Here is a 24,031-nt window from a genome sequence, read left to right as displayed (position 1 = left end):
CAGGATGCTTGCTTGCCTCTACAAGTAAAGTAGAACAAAAGATTATTTCAATACCGTGCAAAAAGAAACTTAAGTAACTTTACAAAACTCTGTTGGAGGTCCTGGGACGTTTGTTCATATTGTTTCATACAAATGGCATTCTATTATTTATCCTGTTTTCAAAATCCCTACTGTATTATATTACACAAAAGGTCAGGACTTGGATAAAAGAAACAGTGAAATAAGGAACACACTATTAATTAAAGAGTGCATTGTTTTACATGGAATTTTCCAACTTTGTGTTCTCCTACAGCAATAGGGGCATTATAGACAACTGGAACCTCATGGGTTCCCCATAGAAATCTGAAGAACAGTTGGAAAGAAAACATTTAACTGATTAGAGTGCTTCTAGAGAGTTCTTATATAGCATGCTTCACTATAGCTCTGCATGAGACAGCTGCAAAGCAAACAAATAACCCTCACATTACGCATTGCTTTTACAGGACATATGGAATAGACCCTCAAAGATTTTCAACAAATGTTCTGTGCAAGTGTCATTTAAGTCAAGTCCTTACAATTGTTCTGTTTCTGTTGAAGATTATATTGGCATTGCTGTATTACTCACACAATGAAACTTTTCATGAGAAAAAAGCCAAAAAATGTAGATGGCTATCATGAGTAAGGAAATTACTAGTTCTTCCTTATTAATGGATAGCATGGGGGTATTTTCATTTGCACCCAAACAATGAGACACTAAACATTGTGTTACTGTGTTACAGTACTTTGTTTCAGAATTTAAAGATGCATAGTTCACAGTTGGAATCATTTAATGTGTTCTTTAAATAAAGCAGGTGTCGTCAAGTAGATGTAATTAACGTAAAGTTAGAATTTATGTTGAGAAGCTAGTTTTATAGACATATTTACATAAAAATGTATTAGATTTTCTTTACAAATAAACACAAATCTTCACTAAGAGAAACATTTTATACACCTGCAGTTTCATGCTTCCAATAAATGCTCAGCCTCAAAATCGACCATACATCAGATTTACAAAGTAACTGTGTGAAAAGGTTAAAAGGTTTGAGTAAATGTCACAGTCTAGTAGCGTAAGTGGCCATAGTAGCGAGTAATTCCAGCTGTACATCTGCAACTCATATTTTACATGTGCACTGGTCTTTGAGCCCTAAATGTCACATTTTTTCACAGGGGATTTAGCCAAGCAAATAGGATTTCCATGACACAACTGTCAGTCTCTTTTTGTAAGAAACCTGTTTTTACATGAGCAGCATGAGGACGTGTATTGTCCTGTTGAAATGTTGTCACATCTGGATGAGTAGACAGGAGGAAATCAGACTGAGATATGTGGTCTTGATCAGTGAAGCACTATGTAGCTAGGTTGCCATTACTCACTAAAAGTGGAACTCTGTAGTGACTTTGTTGTTTTTAGTGACATCTGCACACTAGATACACCATCACACTTAAAGCTCCCCAGTGATCTTGGTGGCCTAATGTTGTTTTTTTGTCAGGATACTAATAACTGGCTCTATACTGGATATGATCAGTGATTGTGTCGACTAAATGCAGCCCACTGCTTACCAGTTGCACAAAGACATTGTTTTCTTGATAGGTGGCACACCTATCTTTCTTGACTCCATTTCTAATTTCAAATGCTATTGTAAAAATCAAAGTCACACAGGGGTGTCAATCATAAATGATTAGTGACAATTACGATAAAAAACATAAACAAAAGCCCAAATCCCTATACTTTTTATATAAAAACATATATATCTAGAGTGATAAGGTTGTTTCAATGTTCAGTATATAATTTCTGAGGTGCCGTTTCTTGTGTTTGAGGAATAATAACCTAATAATAACTTAATGATAATGACTTTGATGAATAATAACCTCAACAATGTTGGTCAAGACAAGGGTAAAGCAGAGGCAAATAAACATTTTGCCATCACATTTCACTAATTTGTATGGTGTAAGGCAACAATGCTGATATATCCTCATATGAAGAGGTTTGAGTGAGGAGCTGCATCATCCTGCACTGGCTGCAAAGGAACAAGTAAGCATTAATTCCACACTGAGATGTAGATGCTGTGTTGCTTCTTTTTACTTTTTAGCATGGATTAACCATTACTTGTATCTGTATTCTGTTGTTGATTTTTATAATTCTGCTTCAAAAGTCTTTTCAAAACCCAGAATTGCTGGGAACAATGTTTTTGCAGTATTATGGCATTTTTTCAAATTATATGACAGACAAATGAGTAATTTATTAAATCTTAATTTAAATGTATTTTTGTATCATTGCAACATTTATCACACAGGAAAAAGTGAAACTTTAGATGTGGGAAGGTCATAAATTATTTCTCTTTTAATTTACTGTATTACAAAGAACATATGTCTGCAATAAAGCACTATAACTGATAGAATGGCTAATAGTAAAGTAAACTAGTGCCTGCTTTTCACAAAAATAATTAACTTGGGGATTAAATTAATAAAGCACCATTCCGGAATGACTAGCTGTAAATAGTTCTAGCATCATTGATGTTGGAACTCATTAATAACGATCACATTATGTCCTGCAAAGTGATTTTGCTGTACAGGACATACCCACCATAATCAAATCCCCTATTGCTCCCTGGAGACTTTACACTGTGCTAATAATAGCTTTAGTGCCCTGGGTACAAGCAGGGGTTAGTCAGTCGACAAACTCATTTTGTCATAGATAGTAGATATCTTTATAAGATGACATACTTAGTGTGTCTCTATTTCACAGGAATGCATAAGGCATTTGTGTTTATGTGCAACCTATTATTTTTAGTCCAACAGTTATCTTCACTTATACTCTCTGTCATCAGTCTCAAAGCATTAAAAGTGACATTTATTCATGGTAATTTAATAACACATTACTACTTTTAGAAGGAAGAAGTTCATATGTGGACTATTCCCATTAACAATATTCATTATGCGTATTTATGAATTTCAATAAGTACTACAAAATTATCTGTTCTTAAAATTAAAATAGCTACATCAATTGTAACCGTGTAAAATTAAAAAACTTCTAAAATGACATAAACTGATTTATTGTGGATATGATTAAAGATTTCCATGAGTGTACATTATATATGAGATTGAATTATCTTTCAATGTTACAATATCATCTTTTGTCCTGATTATTTCTGACTTTTACAGTATGTATCAACTTTCTTCTACAGCCTTATTTCATATTAAGTGTGCCATACAACACTATTTCTGAGCCCCAAACCATACAGTATGTCACTGTGCAGAAAACGTATTTTCATACAGCTCACAATAAAGTATCATATTTGTGGGTATTGCCCTGGGGTAAATTAAAACAAATAACTTAAATTACAGGTGAACTATTTTGTAATACATGTGTTGTAAAGCACTAGCTCATTCGAATCATACAAAATAACAATGCAAATTACATAGGGTATTATTTGTATTGTGTTATTTAAAATTCATATAACAACAGGTAGGATTAGAAATGTTGTATTCTGATAATTATAATGGCACATTCATGTTAAGTGAAGCCTATTTCCTATGGAAATGTACATTTCTGTTTTTAATAATTACTACATATTCTAGGTAATTGAATAAAATTGTTACAGAGATGGATAGTCTAATTAACAGAAATCCACTACATTCCATTTCCCAAACATAATAACCCATACATTATATGCAAGAGTGTAAAGTGCTTTGAGAGGATGATGTGACAGTTCAATAGAAAATTGCATTGTCTATGTTGCAGTTTCCTGAGTAAATGCTGGATACAAAGCATTTTTTTTTTTTTGGCATGAGTGTTTTAGCTTTTTGAGTGGTTTCCCTGGTCTACCCATGGTTATCAGTGGAAAGATCATATGATGCTTTTGGGAGAGTTGTTGGATGGCAACCATAGACATATCTGGTTTATCACACACACCTGCATCCTGAATGATATCTATGCAAATCTATCAATCTATCATCTCTAAACTTCCACAATTGTTATAAATTAAAGTGACAGTTATTATGTTATATTTTGGATCTTCGTTAAAATATGTTTCTGCCAAATGTTGCAGAAAAAGTGATTTGAATGTAAATTTACCAGCAAAGATGAGAAAAATACAAATCTACATATACACAGATGCATACTGTATACTGTATGAATGTTTAGCTATGGTTATTAAATTGAAAAAAATATTCCAAATAGAGTTATAGTTTGAATTTTATATCACAGATAAGCGATCATCGTCACTTGTACTTTTAGTAACCATTATAATCTAAAACAGTACCACAGTTTCAACTTAGCCCATCATTGTTTTTTTCCCCAAGAGCAAGCTGGATCTGTTGTTACAGAGAGGTGGAAAAAACACTTTTAAACAAATAAAAATTATATGAGAAAACCACAGGGAGTTTATGACTAATGGGTCACCCTTCCTCCAGGCTAGCTAGGAACATAATAAATTGGTTAGATCTTAAATCAGTGTGCAGTGTGTTATTGAAATATCCCTTTTGTATCTGGATTCTTTGCCAGGAATTGTTGAACATGCTTTTTGTTAAATTTTTGTTTTGTCCAAGCTCCAAATCAGCCTAATCTGAGGCTTTTTAAGGTAACATATCAAATATGTATGTGTTGCAATCTGAAGATGCTTATTTGTATTAGAATAAAATATATTGATATTATTCAGGGCTACATTGCACTGCTCCAAATTAAATAACATTACAATCCAAAATACTACATACACACTGATAGAAATGGCTAAGTATTTTAAAGCAAGGAACAAACTCTGAACCAGCACCTTTTCAGCAATTTTTCTAATGAGGGGAAAGCGATTAAAAACATAGCGGTAGTGATCTTTCTCACTTTTAGTTTGAAGATGTAGAATCTTAAATGGAAAACGTATAAACAATTATGATGATGTTTATTCATTTGTAAAACCCTCTAGGCTCATATAACTCATGACAGATCATTTAGAATGCAGATTAGTTGGTTCTCGTTTTCTGCTCTGCGGGAAGCAGTGGCTGTGGAAAAACCAGTGAATTTTCTTGGACACAATAACGTAGGGATTCCCAGCTGCAGGCCTCAGGGTTTGGAATACAACAGGTTTTCTATGTCTCTCTATGAATAAATATTATATGGATAAATTGGTCCTGATAAGCCTTAACTGGATTAACTTAACCCTTCTCTCAGGTGTAGTAATTAAGTAAATATAGAAAACCTGTTAGATTCCTGATCATGAAGACTGGAGCAGGGAAAGAGCCTGGTCTAAAGGGACGAGAGCAATTAGATACTGATGGATTATTTATAAACTCACTTACAAGTGCTAACACTATTCTCTAAGGAAATATTTCAATTCCTTTTCTGATGGGTTCTCATTTCTGATGAGATAAGAATACATATTAATTTACAAAATGGAACTCTGTAGATCTTTTTCTGTTTTACTTTTCTTCCCTCATATAACTTATTTGCATTACTTTTGATCAAATTAGATTTTCTTCAATTAAACATTCCATTTAAGCAAGTTCTTCTTCATCATCTTCTCCTTCTACTACTCATTATTAAATAAAGGTGCATTTTCAACAGATAAAAATATTATTTGAAGGTAAAAGCAAGGAGAAACAAACACAGGTGGCTAATGAGTACATCATGTGGTCCTGTGAGGATGTGGAAATTAAGACGTATGCACTAAATGACAGATAGAGGCACATCAGACATTTCACATTTATCTATCGAGATAATAGGATTTGTTTTGCCAAGGAGACAAGATGGCTCATTAGCATATATTCTGCATGAGTTATGCTTGGCGGTAATGTGTGCCAATCTAAATAGGACATCTGTTGTATGTTTATTGCACAGGTTTCATGAAAGGCCTTTGATCATTTTTTCTTGAAAATTGCAAAATAATGTCTTCAGGAGAAAAATGTAATTGACGCTAATTTAATCATCTGTTTTTGGCAGATATCCAATTTACTTTACCATATTTGAAAGTTTCACATTAAGGAGACTTGTGAACAGTATGTTTATGGACTTTTTAATACGCTTCATTTAAAAATGAAAAAAAAATAGAATTGGCAATACATGTCTTTTGTATACCCTCCAATTTGGAACTGACAACTGTAGATCTTTCCAGTTCATAATGATGAACCTTGTTCTACCATAATATGGTGAAGGACGTTACAGCCTTGGTTTGAATTATGCATTGTCACATATATGGCATGCTTGTTGCAGTGGTAACCTACCTTTTGCGCATAGCGTCATCTGAAAAACAGATGATGTAGAGTATGTGGAATACAGAGCTTAAATAAATCGCACTGTGCACACTCAGATTTGACAAATTACAATATAACATTCATATAAATTAAAGCTTTGGTTATTTGCTGTACTATCCCATGTATGGTTGCACTGTTTTGTGAACTACAATATATACAGTACACAAGAATATACTGTTAGCACAGGAAAAGGCAATGGTGAGATCAGGCCATTTCAGCTCAATGTTGTCATCATCCTATCACTGCTTCAAGCCTAGACATGAAAACTCCCAGCATTTCTGCCTCCACAGTGTGTTCCAGTCATTCATTCCACACAATGATAATTCTGTATTTTAAAAAAATACCATGGAGACCAGAAGTGTATGCATTAGTCTAGACGTGGTCTAAATAGAGCATTGTACACTTTCAGCACAACTTCTCTTCACTTATGCAGTTTTTGCAATCTATCCAAATATTGTTTACACCTTACATCTGTGTATTACCTAGATAGATACGTAGAGATATGGCTCTAATACAACTCCAAAGTGCTTTTCTCTTTGAGCACTTTTAAGCATTTTTTAATTCTGTCACACCTATGGTATGGTTATGCTTTATATTTGTCATAACTTCATAGTTATTTTGCTATATATCTTTCCACATATTAATATTATCTGAATCATTTTGTTTTGTTCTAACTGCATTGTTGTCTACTATTCACCTTTAGTTTTTATATTGTTTGTACCAATATACTGTTGATACCTTTATCTATTGTAGGTCATTGCAATACCCTGGAGAGCAGCAATCCAAGCAGCAAAATCTGTGGGACATCTCTTTGTGTGATGTCTATCTCCAGCACTTCACTTTATATTTGACTCTTTATTTTACTGCATCTTACCTGGAAACACATCTAAAGCCAAATCCAAATCTAAACACAGCATATTATGTGTTAAATAAAACTGTTAATTCCTATAAATTTAAATTTAAGAATTTATCATTCATCAGAAGCCATGACAGGGTTTAATCTATCCATAATTTTTTCTATGTATCCTGGAAAAGAACACTACTTTTAAGAGTAGTACAGATCAAAATACTATAACACCTTTTTTTGAAAGCTCAAGGTACATTTTCTATGGTTTGTATTGTGTATGAAAATATCCTGTATCCTTTATCTTCAAAGACTATCTTCTATAATCCATCCCTCCATTCTCTAACCACTTTGTCCAATACAGGGTCATGGGGGAGCCAGAGCTTAAATCAGCAGCAAATGGGCACAAAACAGTAAAAACAGTTTCAATTAAAACTACATTTAGAGAACATTTAGAAAACACTGAAGCTCTGCACAATGTAATAGGTGATGTGATACTGTACACAGATACCCTGAAACTGATACTTCAGTAAGATGTTGTGCTAGAAGGTACCAATGACATTTTATAATTGTTTTAAAAACAGTTATTGACGTTAAAAAAGCCATGAATTAAATATAAATGCTAAATGTCTGACTTCATAATCATGTAATTTATGAAGTTCACTCACTACCAAGTTATTAACATTCTGTCAATGTTCTTAGATGTTGTAAGAGATTCATACATAAATATATTGCCTCTATAATGAAGGTCTACCAATATTTCCGAACAAAATGTACTTTGCAACCTTTGGTAGGTAGGAAGAAATATAATTGTTTATATTAAGTTGTGCCATTGATATAAAAATATATGCCAGTGGTATGGAGGGGGGCAATAAACAGCAAAGACCTTTATGCCTTTCTGCAAATTAATGACACCTTAAACATGTCAAATGTCTGAAAGCTTTCAAAGACATTAGTGAGAGATACACTATTACTTCAGTCAATGCTAATTCTCCTTTAAGGTGTAGTGGAGCTCACACTGTCTGAAGATAAATGGCACTAGCAAGTGGGCATGTCAGAGGACATTTACAGGTCTTCATTTTCTCAGTACAGTATAGGAATAGCAACTATAAGGTTGTAAATAGTTGTACAGCAAAGATACTGTAAATATATGACTATTCCAAATTAAAAAGAGGTAGGTAACATAAGAAGATTAAGAGTGTAAAATGTTATATTATTTGTTTGTTTATATTTTCTCATACACTTTCTTTTTTATAAAGAAAACAAAACAACATTCAACAGTGCTGGGAGTAGCCACCCTTTTCCAGTGAATTGCAACTGTAGACTGTAAGAAAATAAGACTGGTTACAAGTGAGAGGAGGCTATTTGACCCAATTAGCAAATTTGGTTGCTGGTAGCCAATTAATTTGAGGATCTTATCCTGCCAGTATCTTATTCTATGATTATGTTGTTTCAATAATGCATGTTTCACCTCTGAATTTATAGGGTTAACTGTAAATTAAACTGAAAAATCAGTTCCTCTAATAGTCCTCACTATTCAAGACTAAAGAGATTTAGTTATTTTATCTTGTATGAATAAGATATTCCTTTTGAATCAAGAAATATCTCTGGTTCCTCTTCTCTGGACTGATTATTGAAGAATTGAGCAACAACATAATTTTTGACATACTGACTAAAATAGTACAGAATTGTTTTAATAAGTAGATATTAACAGTACATTGTATAAATTCAATTTGAAAATATCCCATTATTAAAATTATGTGCTTTACTCTATATATTCTAAGATTTCATTTACCATTTCATGGCCCACAATAATCTAAATTATGTGCCGACATACAATTGAATGTCTTTCACAAGAGTATTTTCTTCAATTTGGAATAGCAATGGTTTAATGTATGTAGTTTTGCTCTGCCTTAGGCAGGATTCAATCACAATTGCTCTCAGGGTTAAGAGCATACCCACTCTCCCACACCCTAACTGGCTGCCTCTATGAGAGAATACTACGCAGTACCAGTGACAAGTGCGGCTCTGGTCTGTCCCTGCTGCAATTTGATCACAATTACGATTGGGCCCAAAGCCACACAGCACCACTCCCTAGAGAGCAATGAGCTTCACTGTGCCAAGAGATCAGGTCTTCTACCACGGGAAAATTCTGCACAGTAGGAATGACAACTGCAGCTCTACTCCATCCCTGCTGGAATTCGATCACAGTTATTAGTGGGCCCAGAGCCACACATCACCACTCTCTAGAGAGCGGCAAATTCCTCTGCGTCACAAGACCGGGTCTTCTGTTATGCCAGAATTCTACAATGAGGTTTCAAGAAGGTAATGCAATTTTTGAACCATGTTCAATACACTATACTGTCTAATACACACAATACCTTTATTGTCTACTCTTAGTATTCTAAAAATTAATCCTTTAAGAATAAGTGTATCAAAAATCTTCTGCAAACACACCATATGTTCTGTTCTGTGTGCCCATTATTATTTTGTTTGTTCAAAGAACTCTAAGACATGAGTGAACCAAGTGCTGCCTTTTCTAATACTGTGTTGAATACACCCATGGATCTTATTTCCATTAATATGATCATCTATTTGAGTTTAACCTTATATCCTTACAAATACTTATTGGTCAGACTTACAGACTTATTGGTCTATTTTTTGGTTCAGGGTTGTTACAATTTCAATGAATGGGCATTACATCGGAGACTAAAAGAGATGTCGTTGTATTAAACAAATATCTTGTTTCCCTAAGTAGAATGTTTATAATACTATCCGCCACTTCTAAGCTCATACCATTTAATATAGAACTTTGCCCCTTTACGTATGATGTTGATTTGTCCTGAGTTAAATTTTCATTTAATATATCAGTGGTGCAGTGGTTAGCATTGCTGCCTTGCAGCACTGCAGCCCTGGGTCCAATTTTGGACCTGAGGTGCTTTCTGCACAGAGTTTGTACTGTTCTCTCCATGTTCATATGGGTTTCTCCTGGGTGCTATGGTTTCCTCTCTCAGTTCAAACACATACTGGTACAGTAAGTTAATTGTCTTCTGGGATAATTGGTCCTGGTGTTAGTGTGTGCATATCTGTGTCTGTGTGTGTCCTGTGATGGACTGGCATTCTGTCTAGGGTGTATCCTGTCTTGCACTCATTGCCTGCTAGGTTTGGCTCTGGCTCCCCTGAAACCCATCCCAGCAGGCAACTGAGAAGCAATTTGAAAAAGAATGGATAGATATCAGCCATATTCTTTCCATTGCTGAGATGTTTTCAGTTATTATGTTGTAAACATTTTATTTCATCCTTTATTGTTCTTCTGTTGTTGTAAAACTAATTCTTAAAGGCTTCATACTGAATGTGTTAGTAAATCCACAATGATAAATTCCTGGAAGAAACTTTAATTTTGGAAAATTAGCCCAACAATTAGTTCAATGATTGCATTATGGTCTGGTTAAAATGGAAAAGTTCATGGATTAGAAGGACTGGGGTAAACTTCAACTGGAGTTTAGAATTTTGTAAATGCCCCTATTTTTCCCTGTATTTTTATAATCACATCAAGATTAAACATTTTCACTTAGAAAAATGTAAGATAATTTAGCTATCCACTTAAAAATTATTTTGTGAGAAAGAGAACCACTAAGTTATGAGAATTTTAGCTTCATTATTCACCAGTTAAGTTTACAGTTTTGTTCGGTCCATTCAATTCTTATATTTTGCTGAGTTTTGTTTTTTGGTGTTTTATTAGCTGTAAGAATGAGAAAAAGATCAAAAGAAAAAAAATGTAGATTTTGTAATGTGTAATGATTTATGCTTTTTAAAACACACAACTCTGGCTTATTCTTCATTGTCCTGTTTTGGTTTTTGGTTTACATGTCTCTGAATCTCAGTACACCATTGCTGGGATTAAACTCATCAAACAGATAACGATACTATTAACTGAAGTTTTACCTATTTTCAGTAGAGAAAATAAAAAAAACAGATTGACATCCAGATTGACATCCAGAAAGAAGGGAACAAATTGATGTCCATTTCTCAGAAGTGAAGGCTTGTCTACCAAATTAAATGAATATGACGGATTCTGGGAAATTAAGGCACATCAGCTTGTCAGTGGTAATGCTCACATGGAAAAATGTCTCCGGAGAATGACATGAAATGTTGCCTTGTCTTCTAGTTACGGTACAAAATAGAACATTATAATAGCATAATACATCTTGATTAGTTTGCTGTCTCAAACAACATCTTTCAGAAAATGAAGTTTTGATAACACCTCCGAAGAGAGAAGTAGACAGTGAAATATTAAGACTCATTAATGAACGCCCTTTATTACTCCACATCCAATCAACAGGAACAAACCTTGATGCATACTACTGGACCTATGACTTAGGTTTACATCCATTAGCCATATCAATTCTCTGAAAACTACTTTAATACAGTTTTTATCCTTTAGTGCTACTGTTTCTTGCAAATGTAAAACAAATTATAGTAACTTTTAAATCAGAAAATAAATGACAGCCACGCACAAAAATAATTAACAATAATGAAATTAAATTGATATGTTGTATTTTTATGAAAACAAATATCTTTGGCTCAAGAAACTATTTTCTGACCTTTCTTCGGATGTTACATTTACTTTTTTAAACACTTATTTTTAATTTTATATGTTTCATTTACACATACAGACTTGAAAAATAGGGACTTCTAAGACTGAATATTATCCTAATAGCTTAATAATGAGTAATTAAGGGGAAAATATATCAATTGGCTCAAATTCTCTTTGTACTTAAGTTAACTAAAGACAACTTTATGTATGTAACTCATATTCCTTCTACCACAGATATAAACTGAATTAAATTGCCTTCGGCATATCATAAACTGAAGTACAAATAAGTAACTGCATGAGTATGCGTAGGCTGCAAATGGAACATGTACAGGTTTATTCCATGTTGAAAAGAAAAAAAGATGCAGCATTTCAACTATGGAGTCTCTTTCAGGTGTGACAAACATTGTGTCTCTTTCCTTCTCCACGTGGAATGAACCTTTACATGTTCTATATTATAAATGGTGTTGGCCTAGGACTGTACAAACCAAAATATAAACATCCGCACACTTTGACTTTTTTACAGGCGCTCATGAAATTTAAATCAAACTCTGAAGAAAAAAACCCCCACACTGCCATATGTGAAACTCACAATTTATTGTGGAAAGATTAAAAAGCTGATGCCTATAACTGGATAAACATTACTTCTTTGAAATTGTTCATTGTTTCAAACTACCTCCCAAAGGATATCGTTAGTTTCACAAAGAGATTGGAAATACAGTGGGGGTTAATTATTTTTTATAAAACAAGTAAAGGTTAAATTTATTGCATTTTGAGAGAATCATAACAATAACTTTGACATGAAAATGTTCCCATAAACTACTGAACTGTATGTATCCTTTCTGAAAGGTTAACGTTTATAAAACCAATCTGCAGCACTTAAAACTAACATTTTTCAGTTATGACTATTTTTAGGCTAACGTTTTTATTTCCTCTGGTACATCTTCCATACACAATCTGTCAAAAAGCCCATCCATTATGTGCTATAAGCAGTTGGGCCAGTGAAGGAAGTCTGCTTCATATCGCATTCAGGTGGAGAAACGGAAAGCCATGACTCCTTAACTAACACTGAGGACACATCAAAAGGATGGCCATATGGTTCAAGTTACTGGCAGAAAAGTACTCTGCTTTAGCAATGAAATGGGATGAACAAAAAAACACAGATACCTCAATTTACCATCACTGTTCCTCTTTTTAAAGTGGATTGGAAACACAGGGGGATAAATTCAGGAATGATCATGATAGCCATCATTATCCATTATTGTTATATTCATTGCTTTGGTCAATTCGTAACTCTGATCGCTGGATTAGTAATATTTTGGCATCCCTGAGCTCACAATCATTTCCTTTTTAAAAATATCTATAAGACACTGATGAGGAAATTGTTCCATATGTCTGACTACACTTCAAACAGTCCTCATTTCTTTTAGGAAAGCTGAAGAGTTAAGGATGATGTTTGTTGTGACAGAGTATAAATTAAGCATGTAAGCTTTTCTAAAAAGATACATGATACAAATTATTACATTTTCTTTTTAACCCTTTTTCTTAACAATGTAGAAAAATGACAAATATGGTATTGATAGCAAAGCAGAGTTTTAATATACAGTAGTACACAGAAGACGAAAAGTGAAAAAAAATCTTCCATTGCCAACAAGGCAGTCAAAATTCCAATACTCATAGAATACTCATTTGTCTGGTGGTAAAAAATCCCTTAGTATAAAATGTTCGACACAACAGATTTTCTTAATTGAGCTAATATAGCAGTAAAATGATTACATTGGAAGTACTGCTGTGATTGATTATTCAGACAACATATACTATCTCCAACTGTCCAGGTTTCTTAGAAAAAAGACAGATATATAGAACTTGCACAATGTTTTAAAGCAATTCATTAGCACTCTTCAACATTTTTTAGAAGATAAGGTTATCTGCTGAAGAATAGCAGGAAATTAATTAATATGCGTCAGTCACTCAACCATTCAATGGAGTACAAACAGAAATCCTTTTTTTTCCATGATGTATTATTTTTATGGTCCTGACACTACACAGGCATTTTCTGCTAAATTGTATCTGCTTCCAGATTTCTGTAACCTGTTTCAAGTAAAGAGCATTATTATTATTGAAAAAGGTTCTGCATGGGAAAACATAAAATAATACACTGGCTTATATTAATTAGCTCCAGGCTAACCCACCTTTCAGAGGACTATACTATGGTTTATGAAAAGGTGAAAAAGGTTTCTAAATTGGCTCATGATTTTCAACATGCATGTAATGTGAGACAGACCATGGTTTTAATTAAGAGGTCACAAGTTTAATTCGGTTTTCTTCACAGCTGGTTTGATTTTTTGTTAAATGCATGAAAGTGTTTTTCCCGTATTGTACTGATAAGAACCACAGTAAAAAAAAAGTATTTTCTATGAGCCTTTGAACTCTAAATTAGGAACACAAAGCGTATAAAAAAAGAAAACAGATGAATGGAAATTCTGGTACCAGCGACACAACCTCGTCACTTTTGTATAACCTATATTTAATGTTTCTGACAATTTTTCTCATTGCACCAACTACAGTATAATTAATTCAGTAAATCAGCAATTTATAATTTCTAATTGAATTGTGTTCCAGTGAAGCAATATCGCTTATTCATTTTACCAAGTATACTAACCATTTATATTGAATTATTCCCATTATCCTTAATTTGATTTTTTGTCTCAAAATGTGTACAAGGCCATCTTTAATTAAGTTTAATCATGAATAAAGTATACTAGTACACTCCAGGGGTAGTTTCACAATCCCTGATTAGCAAGAGCCGTAGACTTACTGACATAAATTAGCATTAAGTAGTTCAATCTTAGCGACAGTGAAACCATAGGCCAAATTTTGAATGCAATAACATCTAGTCCTGCAAGAATATTTATCTTAAGGAAAAATAACTTGGAAAAGCATTCAGGAAAGAACAAGCCTGATACAAACCATGTTAGTCCAAAGTGTATTTCTACTCTTCAGACATTGAGGTTTGTTTATAGTAAATTATGTGGATATGTTACTGTACAAGAGCATTTTTTTAATGGCTCTGATTGTAAGACAACAAAAGGATGGCATGGTGGAGCAGTGGTTCATATTGCTGCCTCACAACACTGGGACCCTGGGTTCAATAATTGGGGTGCTATCTGCATGGGTTTTTTTTTTTTTGGTCTTCCCATGTTAATGTGTGTTTTCTCTGGGTACTCCGGTTTCTTTTCATAGTCCAAAGACATATTGGAAGGTTAATTGTCTTCTATAAAATTGGCCGTGGTGTGAGTGAGTGTGTGTCCTTCTAGGGTGTATCCTGCCTTGTGCCCATTGCTTGCCTGGTTAATTAGACATTGGAAATGGATTATGGATTTAATCTCTCATATGCTGTATCCATAATATTACCAAATATTATTTTGCATACTTACAGTATATCCAATTTACAGTATAGACAAAATACAAGTTGGCTTTTCTAGAACTGGACCTCATCAGGTTTCTATGCTTTCTACAGTGACCTTTCCAAGGTCAACCATTTACTGTAGTTTGCTGTGTGGATATTTAAACTTGATCTGCACCGATTTATTTAGGAAACATTAGTTCTTATTCTTTGATTGGATTGCACAAATCAATTACCATTAAGTTTACTGTAGTTATTCAAGCACCTTCATGTGTACCACTTAAAATAATTTTTAAAAAGCTAATAAACAATTAAGTTTAATTTGGCCATGAGCCTTTACATTTGTTCCATCTCTGAAATGCTGTACATTAATGACTTCCTCACTGTAATGAAAATGAATTATTAGCCCATTTCAAGAATTTCTTGCAATAGATCATTTTAAAAGTTCTTCTGACCAAAGGTGGCATTTGCATGCTTTAATTGTAATGCTATTCATTACATTTTTTATTTATAACCTTTACTAGCTGTATATAGCAGCCATATCACCCTGCAACTCACAACTGGCAACCCACTGAAGCTAAGCAGGTGTGAGCCTGGTCAGTACCTGGATGGGAGACCTCCTGGGAAAAACTAAGGTTGCTGCTGGAAGAGGTGTTAGTGGGGCCAGCAGGGGGCGCTCACCCTGTGGTCCACGTGGGTCCTAATGCCCCAGTATAGTGATGGGGACACTATACTGTAAACAGGTGCCGTCCTTCGGATGAGACGTAAAACCGAGGTCCTGACTCTCTGTGGTCATTAAAAATCCCAGGGCGTTTCTCGAAAAGAGTAGGGGTGTAACCCCGGCGTCCTGGCCAAATTTCCCATTGGCCTTAACCAATCATGGCCTCCTAATAATAATAATCCCCATCTATGAATTGGCTTCATTACTCTCTGCTCTCCTCCCCACTAATAGCTGATGTGTGGTGAGCGTTCTGGCGCACTATGGCTGCCGTCGCATCATCCAGGTGGAGGGGAGACCCCATTACCTGTAAAGCGCTTTGAGTGGAGTGTCCAGAAAAGCGCTATATAAGTGTAAGCAATTATTATTATTATTATATTATAGGCAAACTAAATAACAGACCAAGCTGCCATTCTGAATTGAAGGGGCCCATACATCATGTTGCTCTGTGGTTTGTAATGCGGTCATTTTTTTTACAGATTATATTGAGAATATCAGGAGTTACTATACTATACAATATATAAACATAATACTTATGATACCAATGCAACTTGGTAGCAATAATTCTAACTTTACTCAAGTAAGAGAAAAATAACCCAAATTTATCTTTTTTTTTCTCAATGCTCTCTCTTTATATTAAAGTGCGATGTATCATGGAAAATATCAACACAATGATGTGTAAACTGCTCAGAAGGCTAGTTGTTTAAGGGGATAATATACATCTGCATTCTGTTATTAAACATCTTACTTGTGGTATATTTAACTGGTTCTGTTTTGCATTATTCTCTGTAATTCTTTCCACTTAGAATATAGTTTCTCATGCAAAATCACTATTCCATTAGAGACATATTTTTGTGTAGCATTCTGGAAGCTGATTGGCAGGAATAATGACACTGACTGGTGTAATATAAAGCTTTAAACTCTATTAGAGAAAATAAAAATCCAATATCACTATTTCATTTTTATTCTTTCATATTTTAGATTTTCAAATTTTCAAATATGTGCAACGGATGTCATCTTTTACTGTTTGATAATAATACTTTCAGATAGTGAACTGTTTTGAAGATTCATCGGTGATAAAATCACTCTGGCTTTAAAAACATACACACTGTATGTTTACATTCAAAACATATTTGTCTACAACACATTTGTAAACAAAGTGAACTGATCATATCTGGTTTATTGAAATCTCTAAAATTTCAAAATCATCTAATATCTTTGACCATTCAAGAAGGACACTTTTTAGCTTTGCACAAAAAAGAAACCAAAATGCAGCATTTAAGGTGTATGAAATCTGATGTTTAACTATTTTGAGATTTAGAAATGTGTATGTTTTAGATAGATTCAAATACAATAATACTTTCTAATCTTTACCTGTATGTGTAAAAACAAAATAAAGCATGATATACTGAGAGACTGTAAAAATGTAACAAATGTTATGAGTTGGCACTCTTGGTCAATATGTAAATATGTACAATAATTCAGGACTCTATTTCATTTAACTGTTTATATCTATCCCTCCAGAGCCATTCCCAGCAATCAATGCGTACAAGACTGGATACAGTCTGAACAGGACATCAGTCCATCGAAAGGCACACAGACACACACATGCGCACAATCACAGTAGGGACAATTATCCCAGAAGTCTGTTAACATACCTGTATGTTTTTGGACAGTGGTAGGAAACCTGGCGAAAAAACATTCAAAACATAGAGAGAACATACAGACTTCACACAGATAGCAGCCCAGGTCCAGAATTGAAACCAGAGCACCCGCAGTTTGAGGAACCACTGCACCACCATACCACCCTAATTTTTTAATTATTGTTTATTTTTGGTGGCATAAATGTCTAAAAATGTTCTGTTAGTGCAATAAAAATGTTTATTTTTCTCATGTTTCACCAAATGTACTTACAGAAAACTACATTTAAGCAGCTTGATGGGTCTTGATTGATTGATTCCATTCTTCAGAAAAAAAAATCTTTATGCACAAATTTCAAGCTCAAATGATTCCAAAACAAACTATTTGATCACTATTGGATCTCATTAATACTTTGGCAGTTTAGATGGAGTTTATGTCAACATACTGTATTTATCAGCCTATATCAGAAGAGATTACAATGGAAAAAAAAAGCTAAGCAAGTTATTGCAATAACCAAGTTTTAGATCATGGCTTACTGTTAAGCTTCTAATTCAAATAAAATGAAAGTATTAATGTAAATGTTAACAGGCTTCAGCTTTGAATTCAGAATAATATCGTATCAGCCAAAAAAAGGAAGAAAAGGGAAAGGTTATTTTTTAATAATACAAATTCCAAACATGCTTTGGGGTTAACCGCAGAATTGGTTAGAATACAAAAGCTGAAGTGTAAAGAGACAATAATCTCTTGATTTCAGTCACATTGATATGCACTGGAATGAAATGAAGGATATGGTTTTATCCTGGCAAGATACAAGCAGGGCTAAAGTAATAATGCAAAACCAAACAGTACACTCTAAAGTACTGTATATTTATGCTAGTGCACCTCAGATATGGACATTTATATTGTATCCATTCAATTTTAAACATGTACTAACTATTTAGTTTCAGAATGGTGAGATTGATTTTAATTAAACATACTTTTCAGACAGGAATAGATAAAAAAACAACAGCACTACATTTAAAATTGTTGTGTCTAGTGAAGGACAATCAGAAAACTGCTCTATTGAACACAACAAGCACAATTAGACAAAGGCTAATAGCCAAAAAATAGACAAAGTTATTGCCTCTTCATTTTTTGTTTAGTTCTTCAGAAATATGTACATTTATAACCATGACTATTGTTGAATATTCAGAGATCACTGTGTATTATCTATCGAACTGCTACAGTTCAGTTTGATCAGTATAGCCCTACATTGGTGATGCATTGACAGCTGTGAATTCTGAAATTCGAATTGCATGGACAATTCTGAGAAGACACCATCCTAGAACACAGACAATGAAGTGGAAGTGGTTCTTTAGTTGGTATATATGTAACATTGAGTCTTCATAGAGCATTAAAAAAAGAAAAAAAACTTTTTTTTAAATATCTAATAGTTATTAACAAAAGCATAACGGACAACATGAGGTGCAAAACGAACATGTCGGCAGAAATCTTTCTAATGTTGTTTGACAAGCTGTAATTGGCCATGAATGCAGCATCTGTCTATGCATTTATCAATACAAATATCAACATACAAAACTTGTACAGAACTGGATATTTCAATGATGTAGTTCTGAAAGCAATGGAAAGAGGAAACAATGTACTGACAAGCATACTGTAAGTAAAAACATCTTTGTGTAAACAGAAACATGTACTGCTTTGCTGGGTTTATTTGAGAATAATTCAGTAAAGCCAAATTATTTTACATGGTCCCACATTGCACTGGTTGCTATTTAGATGTATTTCCTCTACATGAATGTTAATCAAAATTTTGCTTTTTTGAACAATTGCTTAGTATGGCACAAGCATCTTGACAATTCCATCAGCTGCCTTTTAAAGCCTTATGATAGTGCAGAAACAAGTTTCAGACCTGATTACCTTATAGTGCTGGAGAAGCTGCTTTTAAAGTAAAGTAGTTGTATGAAGGGTTATATTATTTAATTAATTAGAAGTTGGAGGATAATGCATTACAGATGTAATACACTACTTTACATAGTAACTTAACTAGAGACTACACAGATTACTGTAAATTATGAAGTTTCCTAAAAAATATTTTCCTTCAACTTCTCAAATATAAAACTCTGTCACAATAGAGCTCCAGCCTCTGAATCTTGGCAATTGTGTTTCCTTTAATGGAAACATCGTGACTACAAAGTTTACAAATCACTGAAATCTAAGACTTATGGTGCCCAACAAGATAGATAAGCAAGCAATTCAATATTAATACTGGTTAGAGATCCATATTAATGAAACAATGAAACATTTCTTTCTTTCAATTTAGTTTTCATCAATCAATATATGCATTGATCAGTATCAACAGCAAATCAGTATTTATATTGGTTTATCATCAGTTACAATGGTGAAATACAGATTAAAAGCATGTGTTTCTGTATTTTTGTTTCCCAAAAGTCAAATTCTATCAAAAGACTAAAAGACATTTAGTACGTATTGTACTATACGGCCAAATGCTTCCAATGTATTTAAATTAGATTTGAAGTTTATGTTACACTGACACATTTTCATTGAACTACATTACGTTTTTTAGTACACAAATACAACAATCGCATACAAAGTCTGATTATACAGTAGATATGTATATTTTAAGTTACTAGAAACAAAGAAAGTAGAGACACTCTATGTGACCTATGTGGTTAACAGCAAGTGTTCCTTTACTGCTATTTGTTTCTCATAGAAATTACAAATGGTTCTTGGATAAGTGCTGTATGACAAATGACAATCCAAAAATATGACAAAACGTAAGGCTGCTTAACTCCACAGTAATTTAGTAAATCACTCACTGCTCACTACTAAAAGCTAAAAAATTTGTCTCAACACCAGTTGCTACTTATAAAAAGGGCCTAAATTACTAAATGGTGTCAGGGGACTTTATGCTTGAAAAAGATGAGTGTACTCCATTGTTGTATGCTGTCAATAATGCCTTACAAAGGGATATTTTAGCAGCACTAAAAACTGTAGTTGGAGCCAGGGAAATATTATTTTACAGAGAATCAGAAACAAGGATAAACATATATGATTGTGATAAACCAAACTCGAATCTTTTTAACTCAGTAAGCCTAAACAGAGCCAGAATGCCAGAACTGCTGTACAAGCATATCAGGGTATCATAACAAGTAGTCTTCATGTTATTACAACAGCAGTTCAAAAACTTATAAAAGTTGTAACATCATCAACCACAGTCATTTAAAAGATTTGTATACTTTTTATTTTTTATACTTTTTATTATTGTTATAAGTTAACAATAAAATAAAGTAAATGAATAAAGAAATCAAACTATTGTAGTTTATTAAAATATGAGAATCATATTCCATTCAGAATGTATTCTTTATTGTAATCAAAGATAATCTGAAAAACTAGATTTACTCGATAGCCCAGAGTGTCAATTTGAGTACAGAGAAACACAATACACAAAAAGAAAATAACACTGAAGAAACATAAATCATTTTTACGCTCTTTTGTATACTACTCAAGTGCATTCCATCCAAATGCATTACATTCAACATTAGTCCTCACACAAATGGAAACTGCCATCACATATTTCCATTCAGTTAATAGATCCAACCAACTTGAACAGCAATGCAGAATTTACAATTACACTTAAACTAGCATACTGTATATAAGAAAAGCAGCAAAAAGCTTCAACACATGACAGGAACTACAATGACCTAATGGACTCTTTAGGAAATTCCAATACACTACAAATCCAAATTTCCACCTTCACACCTCAGAAATCGTCTATACCACATCAAACTTACAGTATACATTATAACATACTGTACGTATATGCAACCCTTTTACACCAACATATATAGAACTAAGCAGGCAATCCAGTAATTATATTAATGCACTCCATATACTGTATATGAAGAATATTATTTAAAAACTGAAGTTCAAAACTTTTTTGCATTAGTCATTCAGATAATGTTACATGCAAAGATTGTGTAACGTTTATGCCAATTACACTTTAGCAATCAACTATTTAGGTGTATACTAAATAGATACTGTAAAATGTGTATACTATGTAATAAAATATAAGGATTTAGAAGGATTATATACCAATTTATTTTTCCTATTTTATTGTGATATTTTAAATAGTATTGCTTTAATTATTACAAGATGTCTTTCCAGCAATCACCATATAGAACTACTTATTTTGTAGGTAAGATAAGCTTTAAAATAAAATTCACACTTTTATTTTTCTCTACATTGCTGTCATTGCTCTACATGAGAATTCAAATTGATCTGGCAGGACATGTCCAACATGCCCAAGTAGTACCTAAAGTCACAGTGGATGGAATATGAGACTCAGATTCATTCTGTGGATCAGACCAGTAAATGCCTAAATATCTGAGCTGTCAAAAATGACATACTGTACACTGTCCTGAACAAGTATGTTTTCACAACTCCAAAACCAGCCATCTCCATCTTGACCTTCTGTTAATTTTGCAACACAACTAACCGCAAACAAATAACCCATGGAAGATGTGGCTACTTCACATACAGGCAGGAAAATTAAATTTACTTTCTTGTAAATGTAATCAAATAGATGAAAGGAACATTCACATTATAACAGAAAATATATGGTATGGCTTGTTTAATCTTAATATATAAAAAATCCATAACATTGTTCCTTTTCCAAAAAAGTTGGAAATTGATAGAAGTAGAAATTAAATTTCTACTTCTATCTATTCTATTATTACATTTTGGCAATATAACACTTCAACTGAGTTGAAAAGGATGGGGCTGGAGAATTAACTAACTTAAAGATTTATTAAATATATAAATTGAGGAGTACATTGTGGGATGTGTCTGAGGATTGCAAGAAAAGTATTAAACTAAATATTATATATAAGTAAATATTTCAAATGTTTGATCTTGATATAAAAAAAACACTAATTTCAAACATGTATTGTGGTCTGAAAGCAGGATCACTATCAAGTTAACTTAATGAGTAGCTTGTGTGAAAGCTATAGCTTTTTGTTTGGCAGATATCCCATGGCCATCCATGGCTTTGATAAAGTGGTTGTCATTATGTCAGCAGCTGCAGTGCTAGTTTCACCTGGGACTATTCTTAACATGAAATCCCAGACTCCTGAAATTCTTCTTCTTCAAAGCATTTTTTGCTAAATAATAATGCGAAAAAAATCCCAAATGGCTACAGTATCAAGATAAGTTAGTTTTGACTCATGGTATAAAAATGTGCACCCCCACAATTCTACTAGGTACAGTCACAGTGGATAATGGTTTATGCATTGTGCATTGTTCAATGATATTGTTAAATTAATTTTTTATGTCTATAAAGATAGACTAGACTATACTTTCTTAAATATTTTTTTTCTTTATTGTTTGGTGAAATAATCCATTAAATATTGGTAACAGCTATCATCATGATCATATGTACTTAAGCCTTTTTTAATTTAGAAAATATGAAAACCAAAGAAGAGGCTAATTTCTTACTATGTTCAGAAACAACTAAATATTCTTCAAATGCTGCACAAATTCAAATACTCATTAAGCTTCATTTTCTATCCAGAACAGATCTTAAGTTATATCTTAAGTATCCAAATGGTGTTTATGCATTTGCATTTCCCTCTCTTTCTTTAGATGTACTTTAGATGTACAAACATAATTGTCACAGTTAGATTTAATTGATTACATTATAATACTTATTAAAAGCCTCTTCGTAAAGCTTTCACACAATGAAAACTTCATGTATTTATATGTAAACCCTAAAAAGACTGATTTCTTTTAATCATTATATGCAAAAATAAGTCTTCTTACCTTGATGATTTGTTGTGGAAACTTCTCGGGCTCAGTGGTACAGAATTATCAGAGACTGCTGAATGTAACTCTTTAAGGCTCCTTAAGGTTATAACATATCATACTGTAGGACATTGAGAAGCTGACAGCATGAATAAGTAGCATTGCATTCCTGTTCTCTCTTTTGGCTTCAAAATCCAGCCCTCCCATCACACATAAACCACAGTTCCCAAATCACTGATGAATTGCAAGTTCAACGGTGACACTGTCTGAAGATGAGGAGAAAATATAAAAAACAAGGTTCTTTTAAGCCACTATTTTAAACTGTGTAGATATACAGTACGAGATTGGGGAGCCAGGCGGCTCCAAGTAGAAGCAATCTAGCAGTTGTTTGGTGCTAGCAGTTCTTAAGTGATAGCATCTGACACCAGTCTAACACTCTGTACAGAAACTTGCTACCAAGCACCACTAAGACACTAATCCCGCAAAGCAAATCTGATATCTCTTGCCAAGTGTTTGCCGGCTGAATGTGTGGAAATGTATCTTTCATTAATCAATAAACATGAAAATACTCTTTACATTCCTAAATTAGCTTTGCTGTAGTATGAGAACATTTCTTATTATTCTGTCTTTGAATACATCCTAGAGGTTGGGAGATGGAAGCAGAAGGATCCTCATTTTCACTGTTATTGTACTGCCACAAATTATTTTTACATACAGTATTATACTTGAAGCATTTCAGTACAGTTGGATGAT

The 24,031-nt window shown here is 33.4% G+C and overlaps 1 protein-coding gene across 1 annotated transcript in view; it reads right to left on the bottom strand.

The window, feature by feature from the left end:
- Positions 1-23,495, bottom strand: part of sema3ab (sema domain, immunoglobulin domain (Ig), short basic domain, secreted, (semaphorin) 3Ab) — a 219,544-nt gene extending 196,049 nt beyond the window's left edge. The window contains exon 1 of the mRNA XM_088647165.1: positions 23,297-23,495. The gene's annotated coding sequence lies outside the window, so the exon portion shown is untranslated. The remainder of the gene's footprint in view (positions 1-23,296) is intronic.
- Positions 23,496-24,031: the final 536 nt, after the last annotated feature.

The sequence above is a fragment of the Lepisosteus platostomus genome, chromosome 9 (assembly GCF_059453375.1).
Source record: "Lepisosteus platostomus isolate fLepPlt1 chromosome 9, fLepPlt1.hap1, whole genome shotgun sequence".
In the NCBI taxonomy this organism is placed as follows: domain Eukaryota; kingdom Metazoa; phylum Chordata; class Actinopteri; order Semionotiformes; family Lepisosteidae; genus Lepisosteus; species Lepisosteus platostomus.
This window is presented reverse-complemented; position numbering and strand designations above follow the sequence as displayed.